At 42.2% G+C, this 15647-nt stretch overlaps 1 long non-coding RNA gene across 2 annotated transcripts in view; it reads right to left on the bottom strand.

The window, feature by feature from the left end:
* The window catches only part of LOC129620860 (uncharacterized), a 48857-nt gene that overhangs the window by 15816 nt on the left and 17394 nt on the right, over nt 1-15647 (bottom strand). For both annotated transcript variants that reach the window (XR_008698754.1, XR_008698753.1), the window contains exon 3: nt 13076-13142. This is a non-coding gene — a long non-coding RNA (uncharacterized LOC129620860). The remainder of the gene's footprint in view (nt 1-13075; nt 13143-15647) is intronic.

Raw genomic sequence — 15647 nt, 5'->3', positions numbered from 1 at the left:
AAAGCCACAAACCATTAGGGACATAACTGGAACATAAGGCTTTTTCAAAATTAATACTTTTGCTCATTAAAAAATCACTACTTGGAAAATAGAAATAAAGCCACAGAATAGGAGGAAATGTTTCCTCTCCCTCTCATTCATATATATATATCTCACAAAGGACTTATACACAGAATATAAAAAGAACTAATATAATTCAACTGTGAAGACAGAAACGAATTAAATATAGGCAAGATATTTGCAAAGACACCACAAAGAAGATATATGAATGACCAATAAGCACACAGAAAGACCTCAGCATCATTAACCATTAGGAAAATGCAGATTAAAACCAAAATAAGACACCACTTCACAGCCACTAGAATGACCAAAATAAAAGATGCAGACAATACCAAGGGTCAGTGACATTGCTGGTAGGAGTGTAAAATACTGCTGCTACATTGGAAAACATTCTGGAAGTTTCTTATAAATTTAAACATATACTGTATTTACCATATTGCCCAGTAACTCCACTCCCAGCATTTACCCAAAAGAAATTAAAACATATATCCACACAAAGATTTGAACACAAATGTTTAGCTATACAACACACGTAACCAGAAACAACCCAAATGCCCATCACCAGGGGAATGGATAAACAAATTGTGGCATATCTATATAATGGAATAAAACTCAACAATAAGTAGGAAGACCCCATGGATATACTGCAAAAACATGGATGACTCTCAAAAGCACTGGAAGCCTGACACATTTATGTGAAATTCTAGAAAATACAAACTTTTCTGCAGTGACAGAAAGCAAATCAGCAGTTGCCTGGGGGGTGGGAAAAAGGAGAGACTAATGGAACAGGATACAAGGGAACATTGGGGGGTTGATGGAAATATTCTGTATGTGGATTCAAGTGGTACTTACATGGCGGTATACATTTTTTCAAAACTCACCAAACTTTACATTTAAAATGGAAGCATTTTGTTGTATATAAATTATACTATAAAACTCGTTTTAATAAACAACAATAAAAAACCAAGTTCCTAGACTTCCCTGGTAGCACCGTGGATAAGAACCCACCTGCCAATGCAGGTGACATGGGTTTCAATCCCTGGTCCACATGCCACAGAGCAACTAAGCCCATGCACACATCTACTGAGGCTGGGTGCTGCAGCTACTGAGGGCCACGCACCTAGAGCCTGTGCCACAAGGAGGAAAGCCACCGCGAGAAGCCCAAGCACCACAACCAGAGAGCTGCCCCTGCTGTCCAGGACTAGAGGAAGCCCACGCACTGCAACGAAAGATCCAGTGCAACCAAGAAGAACATAAAGTAATATAGTTAAAAACAAACAAAAAAAACTAGTTCCTAAATGCTCACTAGCTGCCCGCTGTCATCTAGAGTGCAGGGCTGTAAAGGGGTCATCTGCTACATGGAGGACCTCCAGGCTAATATGTATTTGGCCCTGGGCCACCGTGTGATGTCTCACGTAATGCAGAGGACCAGCCTGCATGCACACAAAGGCGGAGTGGAGGCCTGGACCGAGGTGGGCTTAGAAGGGCCATCTTTGTGCCACATCACCCACCTTGGATCCTACTTGGGTTTCTGAGGGCACCGCCACCCAAGGAGAGATCTCAGCTGGTCTCAGGAAGGGCCACTGGGCTTCCAAAGGAGGCCACTGGACCGGGAAGAAGGATGCAAGGGACAGAAGATAACGTGCACCCTGCTCCGAACCTCCCTCGGGAACAAGAACCATTTCTTATGGCTCCCTCCATGCCAAACACTATGGTAAGAGCTTTCCCTGTGTTATTCAGATTCTTACCATAACCCCAGGTGTCACTCCTGTTAGGCCAGTTTAGACAGGAAACACCAAAAGCAGCAGAAAGGGGAAGTCACTGCCCCAAGCTTTCAGAGCCAGGACAGGGCAGAGCTGCAGCCAAGCCCATGATGTGAAGCCTGTGCTCACGCCCACAGCCTCGCCTGGCGAACCAGTTGGGCCGCCTGCCCCCAGCGCCCTGCCCGAGGCGCACATGGCCAAGGGGAGCCTCAGGGATGGTGTTCAGAACAGACAGGACCCCGGCCCGGAACACCGAGTCCTGTTCTCCTCTCTGCTCCTGCTCCATCAAGAGTGCCCACAATTCAGAATTCTATTAAGTCATTTCCTCCATAATTCAAATACAGAAGTACTTTTAGGAGACACACAGCACTCTGGCTATTCCCAAGTGCTATAAATATACAATTTATGGGGAAAATGGGGACTCTGTGTCACATTCAAACTAAGAACTGTTTGAAGAAAGGGGAAACTATCCCATCCTCTTGAGTCATGGGGAAAAATAACCATAGTATATCATGCTAGTAAATAGGAATATAAAAATAGCTTCTGTTGGAAGTGCTGATTGAATGTTAATGGGGCCTTGAGTTTATTTCAAGTATTTTTCGTTACATGTTTTCACTTTTTTTCAGTTTCGTCTTTGCAACCTGTAAGTTCCCCCTTCATATTAAACCAAGGTCAAAATTTTAGATGCCAAACCTTGAAAAGCCTTAAGATCAATATGCTCAACTCCCTGGGAAAAGAAGAAACCAAAGGCAACTGTTCTTTGAAAACAGGCGTCCATGACCTAGAGGTCATCAGTCACGTCCTGAGGGTGGGGCCCGTGGCTGATTTCCTTTGACTCACCCAGAGCACTTGTGCACACTGGTAGGCTCTTTTTTTGGCTCAACACTGCTTTTTTCCAGGAAAAAGCAATCCTCTTCCCTGGAAACTGCCCTCCCCAACTCTAACCTCCAAAGTGAAAGAGAGCCGCCAAATCCGGTCTCACCTGACCAAGCTGGTGAGAAGGCCGCCAAGATTGGGTCTTGTCCAGTCCTTTCCCAAGATCTTTCCAATTTAAATGAAAGACAGCACGACAGGGGACTTACGAGCCCAGCAGCTGCTGGCACTGTGCCTGGCTGAGCAGGGAAGTCAGTCTGCAAAAAAGAGCTGTCAGGCTCTCTCTGACAAGGTTGCTCCTCCAGCCAGCAAGCTGGTATTCTCCAGGTGTTTGTTACAAGAGGGATTACATGTCCCAGACGAGGGCACTGTGGGTCTACAAGGACCAGTAGTCTACTTGCATTCTGCTCAAAGCCATGCTGAAGCCACAAAATGAAATAGTACCTACCCAGCTGCCATTTATAGACAGGTCCTGGGTAGCTCATGTAATTCATCTCATTTAACCCTCATAACAGCTCAGTGGAGGAAAGTACTATTATTGTCCCCATTTTACAGATGAGCAACAAAACCAAACTAACTTGAAAGGTTCAAGTGTTTTGGATCTTAAGTAATATACCCACACTTGCAGCATCACTTGCTTTCCCTACGACTCTGAGGGCAGCGCTAACACCGGCGATGCTGGTTGGCATCTGGACTCCTTCCTAACCATTCTCACGCAGGCTCGAAGCACAAAGACAGATCTAAGCCAAACGCCTGATGCAAATGTTCCCACGTTTTAAAAAACAGAGCTAGCAAGTGTGAAATGAGCCCAGTATTTGAAGCCTTCCCAGCAAGCATATCAATTGGAAATTTCTTTGAAAAAAAAAAATTTTTTTTAATGTGGATCATTTTAAAAGTCTTTATGGAATTTGTTACAATATTGCTTCTGTTTTATGTTATGGTTTTTTGGCCTCGAGGCATGTGGGCTCTTAGCCCCCCAACCAGGGATCAAACCCAAACCCCCTGCATTGAAAGGCAAAGTCTTAACCACTGGACCGTCAATAAAGTCCTGAACTGGAAATTTCATTCACACCACACATTGATTCTGCACCTTTGCACCGGGTAGAGAGGCTAAACGGAGAAATAGGGAAGAGGTTCAAATTTCTATGGTATGTGCGTTTTAAAAAAAACATTATTTTCTTTTGGAGTAAAATACACATAAAATTTACTATTTTAAACCTTTTAAAGTGGATAGTTTGAAAAAAGTTCAAGAAGGACCAGTAAGATAGTGGAGTAGAAAGATGTGAGTTCACCCCTTCTTACAAAATCATCAAAATTACAACTCATTGCTGAACAACCATAGATTAAAAAAAAATAATAATAATTCTGGAATCTACCAGAAAAGATACCCCACATCCAAAGACCAAAAAGAAGCCACAACAAGATGCAGCTGAAAAAGTGTACCCAGAGAAGATATATTTAACACCACTGGCCTTTTGGTGAGAACAGTTGTTCTTAAGGACACTGGGAGCAACATCAAGTCAATTAAGAAGGAGGCAAATGACCGGAGGCGATTTTCTTTGGCTCTCAATGATCTCAGATGTCCCTGTAACCACTCTGCTGCTGCTTCTGTGAGGAGTCAACACCCTCACGCTGAGTTGGGAAGGGACTGAAGATCGAGCCTCCATGCACAGACTGAGAAGAACTACTAACAACTCATGAAAGAATCCTTGCAGAGCTGAGAAGACATTAAATTGGTGGAACTGGATGTGGGATCTGCTGATGTGCATTCCAACGGACGCAAATGAGAACACCCGGGAGCACGAGGAGGCCTCGGAGTCAAGGTCACAAATTCGTAAAGACGGAGCGTCCACAGCCTGTGTGTCTTCACGGTATTGTTCACTGCAAATATGCCGAGGAAAACATCTGCATCTCTCACCACATGCATCTACTGAGCCCATCAGCCTTGCCGACCCCGAACCTCATTTGCTCTCATGTCCTGAACCAGGATGAAGAGATGCGCATTTGCAAGCAACTTTAATAACAAGGAGCACTAACTCTGAACCTCAGTTAAGCAAAACAGGTTTCCGCTCTTTTTGGATACCTGTAATACGAGTATTACAAAATATTGTAGGGTTATATCTTGAATTTCTTTCTAAGAAATCAGAGGAGTTTGTTTCCTTGTGTTTTCCTAGACTTTTGACTCTTGACCCATAAAACCCAAAATACTTACTATCTGGCTCTTCACAGAAAAAGTTGTAAACCTCTACAATAGACTATCTCCATTTTACACAGAAGAAAAGGAAAGTTCAGCCACTTGACAGGCAGGCAGGCTGATTTCCGAGGGCATGACCTTCCCACGGATCCATGCCGCCTCCAACAACACACACAAGAGAACGGGCGCCTGAAGACATGTAGCTAACGACATAAGGAGAAGGCACTGGAGGTAACACCCACATGACAAAGTCACATTTGTAAAACCAGCACACACTGGTCTGAAACAGAACCAGTTGGAGACCATGGGTCAGGGATCTGGTCAACATGTTCTAACAATAAAAAACAGTCACGTGACACATAAAGAGGAATCATTTCTTGGAAAGATGACAGGTTTCAAAAAAAGTAAAAATCAAAGGCATAAATTTAAGTCCCGTTATTTCATAAGTGAGACTTCACTATTAAGAGATTTGGCACAGGGAACTATATTCAATGTTCTGTAATAAATCATAATGGCAAAGAACAGGCAAAATGTAAGTAAATAAGTGGACCGTTCCCTGGCATTAAGTATATCCCCATGGCTGTGGAACCAGCACCACCAGCCATCTCTAGAACTTTTTCATCTTCCCAAACTAAAACTCTGTACCCATTAAACATGAACTCCCCTTCCTCTGCCCCCAGCACCCACCCTTCTACTTTCTATCACCGTGAACCTGACTACCCTAAATGCCTCACAGAAGTGGCATACTACACGTTTGAATTTTCAATCCCTCCACGTACATACTGAGACCTACTATCTGCCCAGAACTGTGCTGAGCTGTATGGAAGGAATATAAAAACCATGAGATCGGATTTCTGCCACCAAGATTACTACAGTTGAGCTGCAAAGGCAAGGCTCCTTCTAGGCTCTCTCTCATCTAAATTTCCTCTGTCCTCCAAGTTAGACCATACCCCTTGTACAGTCTAAGAAGTCTTCATAAAAGTGGTGACTTGAGGAATGAAAAGGATGTGTGGTTGGGAAGAGAGGAAGATTTTAAATTAATTAAATCACTCACAGATACAGGCAGCCTGGTTCATCCCACATCAACCCAGACGAAGCCAACGGGCTGCAGTGCCATGACCTGGCTTCTCTGAGGACAAGATGCTGGACCCTAGACCCGTGAACCAGACTTTGTATCCCCCAACCACACATACAATGGTTTCCTTTTCTCCTACTGCAGAATAAGACACAGAATAAAATCAAAACGGTTTTGTTGTTATTATTCTTTTTAACTATCTCAGAAAAGAGCCAAATCAGCTCTTTTGTGCATTTATCATTTTCCTTTGGCAGAAGAAGCTAGGAAGAACTTCTGACACTTGTGTGGAATGTCTGATCACCAGGGTCAGATCACGTCAACCTTGACCATGGCAGGGGACACGGACCCCTGGAAAGATAAACCTCCAGATGCTCGCCCTAACAGTCACATCAGGCCTTCAAACCAGCAGTATGAACACCACCCCCACCGCCCCAGCCCTGCCAGCACTTTGAGCAAGAGTCCAACAGAGGTGCACCCAGACAAGGCTGTCCGTGCAGGGGCGCCTTCCACTGTTCTTCTGGCTGGGTCTGCTTTCCAAACACAGGCCTTGGATAGGGACCCTGGTGGGTGAGTAAGAACAGGAAGGCCTGTATTGCTGTCATTCACGCTGCTTTGCCTTTTCTGCCCCCCACCCTTCAAGATGTGGCAGTTAGAAAAACAGTATTTCCTGTGTTAAGACATCACCATTCCTTAGCATGTCCTACAGCATGTAGGTTTGATTCTGACTGTAAAGTCAACTGTACATGAACAGAAATTGCAAGTGCAGGGTGGAGTGAAGCAGCCAGAAAGTGCACCGTGGGTCCTTGACATTTTACAGCCCTTGGGGGAAGGAAAATGTGAAATGGGTCCAGTGGGTCCTGTCTGAATAACTGCAAGCCTTGCACAGTCAGAGGCATGTAATAGTTTAAGGTAAACAGATACACATAAACCGTAACAAAATACAGGATGGTGGACTAATGGATTCTGAAAAGGGATGGAAATTCTGAGATAAACCCATCTACTATTTCTTCCTAAAAGTTCTGAGAAATAGGAATAAATTTCTAAGGCCTGAGAATTCCCATAGGAAGAGAGCCATTTTTTTTCTGCCACCAGTGTCTCCCTCTTATCCCAGGGACATGCAAGGGGTCACCTGGGGAGCACTACTCTTTCAAGGTGGGGACCACAAGGATGGTGCCCTCCGAGCAGCAGCCCAGGCTCCTCCAGCACACCATGGTCAGGAAAAGACAGCAGGGAGACATGGAACCCCAACTCCACTGTGGTTACATGTACCAATTACATCATCCATCCATTCTCTTGCTTATTATTTTCTGCTACATGATGAATTGGTTGAATATTAAAAATATCTCAGTTTTGGTCCACAATATTGCAATATTGGTCTACTTGTCTCTAGTAGGTTTTTTCCCCCAACACATCCCACATCCTTCCCTGAAGTGGTATGCTTAAAATATAAATCTTACTATGTGCCTCTCTTGCATGCCTTCAGGATAAACTCCAAGCTTAGCTTACTGTTTCAAGCCAAAAGAGACTCACACTCATATATATAGGGGTAGTGAAAATGTTACGTTTCAAAGGTAAGTTTAAAATACTTCCTGAGTCTTCAAGTCAAAAGTCAACCAATGAAATAAAGTCTATAGTAACATTTTCCTCACATTAACTGACAGAAAATGGTAAAGTTAAAAAAATGAAGAAGTTGGGTCTGAAAAACCTAGAGGTGAGGGTCGAAAACAGTTCACCATGTGGGAATACCTTTTGTCACACTCACGATTATAAATATAAAATGAAAACATTATTTGAAAGGCACACAATTACTTAGAGTTAACAAAACAAAGACTCTTTATTCTGGCACACATTTCTCTTATAACTCTCCATGCTTCCCCATCATCCTGTGGTTACCTCTCAAGCTACCTGCACCCTATTTTTTGTTTTCATTACTGATTTTAGGGAGTGGTAGTTGTTCCGTTGTGCCCAACTCTTTGTGACCCCATGGACTGCAGCCTGCCAGGCTCCTCTCTCCTTAGGATTCCCCAGGCAAGAATACTGGAGGAGGTAGCCATTCCCTTCTCCAGGGGATCTTCCCAACCTAGGGATTGAACCTAGGTCTCCTGAATTGCAGGTAGATTCTTTACTGTCTGAGCCACCAGGGAAGCCCCTGAATTTAGGGAACCCAAGTTTAAAAAGTAGATACCAGAGTGGCCCTAGAAAGCAGAAACTTAAAACCTATGAATCTCCAAACCTCAAGATGGGTTTCTGGAACTGGATTATTTACCCATCAGATAGTAACAAGAATTTCATTTCCAGTGGTAGGTAAAGTGATGAGAACCCTTGGTGTGCTGTGGCATTAGGATGAGGATTCTCACCTCTGATGAATTAAGATGAGGAACAGGTGAAGGGGAAAATGGTTTACTCAGCAGCTTTGGCTGAACCTATAACATATGCTATATTTAACCCTGCTTTTTTAACCTATATGCAGAGTACATCATGAGAAACGCTGGGCTGGATGAAGCACAAGCTAGAATCAAGATTGCCAGGAGAAATATCAATAACCTCAGATATGCAGATGACACCACCCTTATGGCAGAGAGCGAAGAAAAACTAAAGAGCCTCTTGAAGAAAGTAAAAGAAGAGAGTGAAAAAGTTGGTTTAAAGCTCAACATTGAGAAAACGAAGGTTATGGCATCAGGTCCCATCACTTCATGGCAAATAGATGGGTAAACAGTGGAAACAGTGACAGACTTTATTTTGAGGGGCTCCAAAATCACTGCAGACGGTGATTGCAGCCATGAAATTAAAAGATGCTTACTCCTTGGAAGAAAAATTATGACCAAACTAGACAGTTATGACATATTAAACCAACTAGTTATGACATATTAAAAAGCAGAGACATTACTTTACCAACAAAGGTCCGTCTGGTCAAGGTTATGGTTTTTCCAGTAGTCATGTATGGATGTGAGAGTTGGACTATAAAGAAAGCTGAGCTCCGAAGAATTGATGCTTTTGAACTATGGTGCTGGAGAAGACTCTTGAGAGTCCCTTGGACTGCAAGGAGATCCAACCAGTCCATCCTAAAGGAAATCAGTCCTGGATGTTCGTTGGAAGGACTGATGTTGAAGCTGAAACTCCAATACTTTGGCCAGAACTCCAATACTTTGCAAAGAACTGACTCATTGGAAAAGACCCTGATGCTGGGAAAGATTGAAGGCGGGAGGAGAAGGGGACGACAGAGGATGAGATGGTTGGATGGCATCACCAATTTGATGGACATGAGTTTGAGTAAACTCCGGGAGTTGGTGATGGACAAGGAGGCCTGCCATGCTGCAGTCCATGGAGTTTCAAAGAGTTGGACATGACTAAGCAACTGAACTGAACTGGTAACACATGTACATCCAGAAGCAGCTAGCCTGATAGATCATTAGGATAGCCTATTAAAGTTTCAGCTAAGCTGCCATTTGGGGAATAATATGTTAAAAGGATGGGATGCAGCCATTCAGGGTAAATTGTATACATTAAATCAATGATTTAATGGGTTTATGTCCCCAATGCCTAGAGTACCTGGGTCCTCAACACAGTATAAACTTTCAAGCACCACAAAACCTGGATCCATATTGTATCTATTAATGTCAGCATTAAAAGTAGCTAGATCATACCCTTCTTTCCTAATCCTCAGCTCCTCAAACTACCTTCCAAATTTTCTCTAAGTCAGCTAAACTGTAGGCTTCTGCTAACCACTGCTCTCAGTTCAGTTCAGTTCAGTTGTTCAGTTGTGTTCGACTCTTTGTGACCCCATGGACTGCAGCACACCAGGCCTCCCTGTCCATCACCAACTCCCAGAGCCTACTCAAACTCATATCCATCCACTCGGTGATGCCATCCAACCATCTCATCCTCTGTCGTCCCCTTCTCCTCCTGCCTTCAATCTTTCCCAGCATTAGGGTCTTTCCAATGAGTCAGTTCTTTGCATCAGGTGGCCAAAGTATTGGAGTTTCAGTTTCAGCATCAGTCCTTCCAATGAATATTTAGGACTGATTTCCTTTAGGATGGACTGGTTAGATCTCCTTACAGTCCAAGGGACTCTCAAGATTCTTCTCCAACACCATAGTTCAAAAGCATCAATTCTTCAGTGCTCAGCTTTCTTTATGGTCCAACTCTCACATCCATACATGACTCCTGGAAAAACCATAGCCTTGACCAGACGGACCTTTGTTGGTAAAGTAATGTCTCTGCTTTTTAATATACTGTCTAGGTTGGTCATAGCTATTCTTCCAAGGAGTAAGCGTCTTTCTAATTTCATGGCTGCAGTCACCATCTGCAGTGATTTTGGAGCCCCCAAAAATAAAGTCTCTGCCTGTTTCCATTGTTTCCCCATCTATTTTCCAAGAAGTGATGGGACCGGATGCCATGGTCTTAGTTTTCTGAATGTTGAGCTTTAAGCCAACTTTTTCGCTCTCCTCTTTCACTTTCATCAAGAGGCTCTTAAGTTCTTCTTCGCTTTCTGCCATAAGGGTGGTGTCATCTGCATATCTGAGGTTATTGATATTTCTCCTGGCAATATTGATTCCAGATTGTGCTTCATCCAGCCTGGCATTTCCAACCTTACAGAAATTAAAAAGAAATACTATATACAAGTGTACATGAACACATTAGATAACTTGAATGAAATAGACAAATTCCTAGAAAGATACAAACTACCACAACTTCCTCAAGAATGAACTGACAATCTAAAAGACCTACAACCAGTGAAGAAATTGAATTAGTCATTTAAAACACTCCCCTTAAAGAAAAGCTCAGGCTATATGGCTTCTTTGTTAAATTTCAAGAAGCATTTAAAGAAGAACACCAATTATTCACAAAATCTTCAAAATTATGAAAGAGGAAGGTGTATTTCTCAATTCATTTGTAAGACTGTATTACTCTGACACCAAAACCAGACAAAAACATCTAAGAAAAGAAAGCTAGAGGCCAAAAGCACATAAAGGAAGGATGCATCCAAAGAGTGTGGTTCAAGTACACAGCTCTATAATTTCAAGCCTTTAAAGCAACATCCATAAGTAATTTTCTCAAACTGGACTTTTGATAAGGATTAGCTAGCAGATTGGAAAGTTATAATCTCTGGCAAGAATCTAAAGAGTGAATATTCTGCATTATCAATGAAAGTGCTTGTGCTTTGCCAACTTCCAGGGCAGGGGACAGAAACGAGATCCTCTTATTTATCATTAACAGCATGATGAAAGAGAAACGGTTACCACCAAAATAAGAACTAAAGAGTGTTTTTCTTGTTGAAATTTGAACAAAGAGTGTGGGGCAAGGGAGATGTATTTTATAATTTGATTTAAATTTTAATTTAAAACTACAAGAGATTTCAGATTATTAGAAAGTTTAAACATGGAATTAAAAACTAACCCTGAATATTCATTGGAAGGACTGTTGCTGAAGCTCCAATACTTTGGCCACCTGATATGAAGGGCTGACTCACTGGAAAAGACCCTGATGCTGGGAACAGTCACTAAACTACTGCATCATTTTTAAACCTGGGCAGACACAAGTCTGTTGCTTGTGGACCTGGACACAGAAAAGACAGGTTTTTCCTTGGTTAAATGTTGCCACTTTCAAGACGATGTAGTTGTTCTCAGTTTAGTGTGGCACAGGAAGGTTTCCTCTTACAATATTTTTCACTTTCTTCCTGGAGTTCATTTGTCTGTCTCACTGGAGTAAAATCTTCTTGAGGGCAGGAATGCTGTCTTAATTAAGACTCTTACTCAAATAGCACTAACTAGAACTAAGAAAAATACCATGTGTCTCATTATATGGTCAAATGGATTTTTAAGGTACTCAAAGTGATAAGATCTCTTGTTAAAAGGATCACCAGGTACAATAAACTTTGTAATTAATTAAATTTTGTGATTAATTAAGTGATGAATAAGAGATAACCTTTAATCTGATTCACTTATACCAGCAATTATTATTTTAATCAGATGTCCACAGTGGTTAAGTATGGGCATCTTTTGGGAGAAAAGAGAAGTAGTAACCTAATAGCTAATATTCACATTGCAAATTATCCCCTTGAAGACATCCAACCTGTTTCTTCTTCTGACACCATTCTTGGAATGGTAAGGAGAAATCCCATTAATGGATTGTTAATGAACTCTAGTTTATGGAAATAATGAGGTTTAAAAAAATTACTTGAACCAAAGTATGTAAAATGGATTGTATTATTGTAACCAGTTTTATTTGATGTAGTTGGGTTGCTAAGTTGTGTCTGACTTTGTGTGACCCCACGGACTGCAGCACACCAGGCTCCTCTGTCCTCCACTATTTCCTAGAGTTGGCTCAAATTCCTGTCCATTGAGTTGGTGATGCTACCTAACCATCCCATCCTCTGCAGCCCCCTTCCTCTCTTGCCCTCAATCTTTCCCAGCGTCAGAGTCTTTTCCAAAGAGCTGGCTCTTCACATTAGGTGGCCAAAGTATTGGAGCTTCCAGCAACAGTCCTTCCAATGAATATTCAGGGTTATTTATTTACTCAACTTCTTTTAAAAGGACGGTACAATCTCTGCCCATTGTCACATGACTGGCAAGTCTTCTTTATAAGAGGAGTATACTTTCTGGCCCCACTGAGCAGCTTTGTCAAGTTACTTGCTTTGGTCAACAGAATGTGAGTAGAACTGAAGCAAGCGGAACTTAGGTATGTGGAATGTGAACTGTTTCCAGTTTTAGGAGCAGCAGGCGCCAGTGGTTTATAAGAGCTGATTGTTACATGTCCAGAAACTTGGCAAGTCACTTGTTAAACCATTAGTGACCCGAAGTCCTTCATGGTTGTGAGTATTTACATCATAGAATTAGCAAGCACTACAAATTAGGACTCCTCCTCCCTCAAGGTTGTTTCCAGCACATAGTCAGCATGGCCCCTCAAAAGCTGATCTTTCAACCTGGAGCCTGGAAGCCAAAACAGTGGTGGAAAAGCTGCCTGCAGCAGATGTAATTTGATTGAGAAATGAATCTTTGTTTTTGTAAATCACTGGGTTGTAGGGGTTGTTACCTCAGCATAATCCACCAAAAACTGACCGATACACCATGCTAACATTACTAGGTTTTCGTGAACACCAATGAGCCCTACCTTTATCTGTCCAGACTTTAGTTCAGGGCATTTCTTCTGATAACTTGTGCCATCACACACCTTGAACCTGAAAAGATGAAAATTACACTCAAAGACTCAAGCCCAGGAACCCAGGTCTTGGAAGATTAATATAAAGATATAAAAGTGTAATTATACTTGTAAAAAAAAATCACTAAACTACTGCATCCTTTTTAAACCTGGGCAAACGCAAGTCTGTCGCTGGTGGACTTGGACGGTCTGGAAGCGGTTTCCCAGCCCTTTGAACAACAGGTCCTCACCCACGCCCCCTTCCCAGCCCAGGCTCCTGAACGGAGCGCTGTGTCTTTAAGGGGGACGCGCGGAGGTTTCCGCACAGGACAACATGTCTGCGAGGAGCCCAGAGGGGCTATGCCATCCCGGACTCCCAGCCCACCGCCCGCTTCAGAGGTGATGGGGTGAGTGTGGGCGCGCGCCCGCGGGGAGACTGCGGACTCCCGGGGCGGGGGAGCGGCGGGGTCCGCGGGAGGCTCCCCCGGGCCGGGCCGGATGGAGGGGTGAGCTGGGGACCAGCCCCGGGCCCCGGGGGAGCCGCGACCCGCCGACGCTCAGACACCGGGTGAGCCAGGTGCCGACCTGCCCTCGGCGGTGGTCGGTCGTCCTTTACGTATAAGATGCGTTTGGACCGGGGATTCTGCGTAAAGGCCTCGTGCAGTTTCTTTGTGCACCTCATTTTGCTCCTTCTCTACCATCTCTCGTCAAAAAAAAAGTTATTTAGGAATATCGAAAATATTGTGCTCTCCCCTTATTGAAGTTGCCTTATTGTAGTCAGGACAAGTGGTTGGGGCCCTTTCTCTAACTGAGACTTTCTTCCCACTTTGGCGAGAAACTGAATGCAAGCTAGATACTCAAACAAAGACCCTGTCCCTACCGTGCTCAAACAAAGGGATTTTCTGATCCTTTCGGAACAGACAGGAGCAGTTTGCTCTAATCACTTACGCTAACCTAATGCTCGAAGTTTACCCTGCAAGTTATTTTTCCCTCCTTAAAAGAAAAAAAATAAGTACCTGCCACCATGAGAACTTCTAATTAGCCAAGACTACAACGATAATGGTTTTTAAGAGAAACTTGTAGAAATTAGCTTGATAAATTGACATAACTAGGGTAATCCTTTGGTGGACTTTTCATTAATGTAATTATTCATATACTTTTTTTGGACTAAAAATAGCTTGAGGCAACTGATAATGAAAAAGTATACAATAAAGTATGCAAAAGTCAAGAGCCAAAACCGGGTAATTAAAGTCTTACATCCCTCTAATTCATTTAAATTATGCATTTTACAAGATTAAAATGGATCAGCACCCTTCTTTTTAGGAACAAATGTATTAAAGTAATGTAGGCCTGAAATAAAGGTCCACTTTAGGGAAGATTTTCATTTAAAAAACGCATTAATAATGTTGCTCAGCCTTTTAGCTAATGGTAGAGGTATCTCAGATTTGGGTTTATGACATTTAGAGACTATCTCTATATACCAGTTAATTAGTTGTGGGTCCAGTACAGTTTTTATACTCCATGTGTAACATTTTTCTAAACTTTTCCACTCAATTCCCTAACCGAGGTATCCATCCTTTACAGTTTGGAAGCATTTTTAATTTATTTAAGCCTTCAGCCTGCTGACTACAGACTAATTTTTCTAATTGTCTGGATATGTTTATAAATAGATTAATACATGGTAGTAAATTAATATTTCAACAGAGATGGACAGCTAATGGATGAATTGTGGTTTCCTTGATACATCAGTTGTCACAGGTAATTATTTGTATTAATTATTATATTCTGCTTTGATTAAAGTTACTGGTGGATAAAAATGCTTTGTGTTTTCACACAAGTCTGTGTGGCTTTCACATTAGAGTGAATTTCTCACCTAAGATCCAGCCAGGCTCAACCTGCACATACTTGTTTAAAACTCTGCTGGATTAATCCACCTAAAGTGATTAACCCTGGATGGACAAACAGAGCTTTAATCCATCTGTTATTTCCTTTTGAGAACATTGCCTGGTTCTTTGGCCTTTAGCTTGCCTGATATTTTGTATGTGTAAAGCTTAAGTATGAAATAATAAAATTAACTTCCGTGGGTGGCTTATGGGGTGATTCTCAATGTTATCGTCATTCATGGTGTGTTTACACCATTATTTACACAAATTATTCATCCAGGTTCCAATCTCTTCCCTTATTCTCTATATTGGTATTCTGGGAGATCATACTGAGAAATCTAGGTTTTAATCTCATAAATTATTAAAAGAATACAACTTCTTCAGAGACCATCAAATGCAGAGGTAATCCATCAAATGCAGAGGTAATTAACGCAAATGTCTTATCTTCCACCAGCTTAGACATCACCCCTTCCAATTAATAGATAATAGAATGAAAACTCATCAAAGGAGAATTCAGAAGCATCATACCATCAACACTACTTTTTCCTTTTTCATGAAATAACTAAAGTCTACTCTCTTTTTTCCAGTTTTTTTTTTCTGCCTGAAATTGGATTCAAAATTTTCCACTGTTAATTTCATGCTAGCAGAGCTTTTATTTAGCT

The sequence above is a fragment of the Bubalus kerabau genome, chromosome 10 (genome assembly GCF_029407905.1).
Source record: "Bubalus kerabau isolate K-KA32 ecotype Philippines breed swamp buffalo chromosome 10, PCC_UOA_SB_1v2, whole genome shotgun sequence".
Lineage (NCBI taxonomy): Eukaryota > Metazoa > Chordata > Mammalia > Artiodactyla > Bovidae > Bubalus > Bubalus kerabau.
Note: the sequence above shows the minus strand (reverse complement) of the source record. Positions and strands in the feature narration are given on the sequence as shown.